Source organism: Danio rerio, chromosome 8 (genome assembly GCF_049306965.1).
Source record: "Danio rerio strain Tuebingen ecotype United States chromosome 8, GRCz12tu, whole genome shotgun sequence".
NCBI classification, from domain to species: domain Eukaryota; kingdom Metazoa; phylum Chordata; class Actinopteri; order Cypriniformes; family Danionidae; genus Danio; species Danio rerio.
In genome coordinates, this window is record NC_133183.1 from 61,792,501 (window position 1) to 61,795,000 (window position 2,500).

Here is a 2,500-nt window from a genome sequence, read left to right on the forward strand (position 1 = left end):
GTTTATTTTAATTAAAGCAATATGCAGTTTGTTTTTATTTTTATCCTGTAATTGCATTTTTAGTTAATGTAATTTCTGGCTAAAAAAATAAAAGAAATCCATTACAAAAATTACTTTTAAACAGTTATTTTAGAGTGCAATAGCAGTTCACAATTTTGCCATATGTACTGTATTTTTGATTAAATAAATGCAGCCTTGGTAAGCAGAAGAAGCTTATTTTAAAACATTTAAAAATCCTACTGACCCCAAACTTTTGAATGGTAATGTATATATATAGAGAGAGAGAGATATTGTGAAAATGTTCTTGCTCTGTTAAACATCACTTGGAAAATATATGATTTAAATTTCACAGGAGGGCAAATCATTTTGACTTTAACTGTATAAAGTAAAACTGTGTCAAAAGGTTGGGTTCAAGGCAAGCATCAAAAGAATAAAAGTGTAAAATACAGCTTTAAAACAAAAATTCTGTGCATTAGTGTCCTGTTTAATGTTCTGATGGACTAATGATTGATTTTTTTCTGAGCCAAAAAATAAAATATTTTAACCATAATTTATACCGTATCATTATAGTTTATAGTGTGGAGTATTTAAAACAGGAATATAAAGAAGAGGTATTGAGAGTCTTGATTATTGATGGATAAAGAGATACCTTTTGGCACCAAAATAATAATTAATTGTCATTGGGTTTAACCCATTTCTCAGCGAGACATTTGAAATAATTTTATAATAAGCACAAGTCCAAAAAAATATATGTTTTTTAATTTTTTACTTGAATACTTACATTTATTTAAACATTATTTCACCCATGTTTTGCCATTTTAATGTCACAAAAATAATTTGAAACTTGAAGGAAGACACTTTACCTGCATTTAAGATTTATATAAAATCTATTTAATTTGAGACGCCTCATCTTTGACCAACTTGCAGATAATATTCATGATTTGTTCCCTTGATCAACTTTAAAATGTGCTCTTAATCATTTTAATATTATTTTGTCTTGCTTTAAAATATTCTATGATATATTTTGATTGATTGATTTTAGTTGATTATCATTTAACCATGTTATTCAGTTTTAAACGTCAAGTTATTGCTTTAAATTAGCTAAAGAGAAACTTTATCATTATAAATATCATTATAAACATTTAAATAAATGACATTTGTTTGGTATCAATAAAAATACCATCAATGTATATTTTAGTTTATCATAAATTCTTGTCAGTACACATTCAGCAGAAAAATAATTCAAGGACAATAGGAAATATAACCGTTTACTTCAATTATGCTCAAGTTAAACAGCCTTTTAAAGTTAAATTAATCGCATTCAATAATAAAAATAAACGTATTGTAAAGAACTATGGTTGTAAATAACGTGTAATAATAGATATTTTGTGGACAACAAATCTTCAAAGTAAAACATCTATTGTGAGAATGAATGTCTGAAGACAAATAAATATAAATACAACATGCAAACGTGTACAGTAACCTGTTTCTAGCTCATTCTTTCCCCAAATCTCAGCATGTTTATATATTATATGCATTCTTGACAACATGAATATGGTTTTGTCGAAGCCACAGCAAGCGATTCAGAGCTGATTTACTTATTTATTTTGTGTCTTTTATTGTGTTAAAAGCAGTAAAAGGCTGGTTACCTGTTTTGTTATGGATGTTGTCGTGGTTTCTACTCTAGAGACCGATAAATAATCAAATCCTCCCTCCCAGCCGAGCGCGTCAAAACCAAAACAAACCGCGGCGGTTTGAAAGCGACGCAGCGTCTCTTTCTGCGGGTGAAACTGCATCTGTGCGCATGCGCTTATCGCCATCTGCTGGATGGAGCTACAAAGCCGTCTCTTAAAGGGCCAGTGCATATAAAAAGTATTGTTTACATGTACACTGTATATGTGTTAATTATTTTGTGTTTTCAAGTGTTTTCTGTTTATTTACGATTGTAAATTGCATTATGGAGTGTTTATTTCTGTTCTGCCTACTTTTGATGTTGAAAATTCAACTCTACAGTTTAACAAAGTGACTTTTATTGACATTTTAGTAGTTTGCTATAATATAATTTAGAAGAAATACTACAGAGAGAGAGAAATAAGTCTGTAAAGTAACAGAAGATGTGGTGGCAGTTTATTACCCAGACAATAAAGCACTTTAAACTATGAAAAATGTTATTAAAGTAAATTTTTTTTTACTTTTCATGGTTAAAAGTTGTTGGAAGACAGATCAAGATCCCATAATGTAATTCAAAAGCAGAAATAAACAGAGAAAACTAAAAACAAAATACAGAGAACTGCTAATTTACAGATACGTTTTTTACAGTGTAGTGCTGGGAAAAGACTAATTGTGATTATTAAATAATAAAAAATACAATTAAACAAAACAAACGTAAACTAAAAATCATACCATAGATTATCAAATATTATTATTTGATTTTATATTAAAGAAAAAACAATAAAACAAAGAAATATAAAGAGCAAATTACAAAAAAAATAAAAATAAA

The 2,500-nt window shown here is 28.2% G+C and overlaps 1 protein-coding gene across 4 annotated transcripts in view; it reads right to left on the reverse strand.

Annotated features, from left to right (window-relative positions):
- Positions 1 to 1,762, reverse strand: part of cep78 (centrosomal protein 78) — a 20,725-nt gene extending 18,963 nt beyond the window's left edge. For all 4 annotated transcript variants that reach the window (XM_073911256.1, XM_073911255.1, XM_688072.9 and 1 more), the window contains exon 1: positions 1,650 to 1,762. The gene's annotated coding sequence lies outside the window, so the exon portion shown is untranslated. The remainder of the gene's footprint in view (positions 1 to 1,649) is intronic.
- Positions 1,763 to 2,500: the final 738 nt, after the last annotated feature.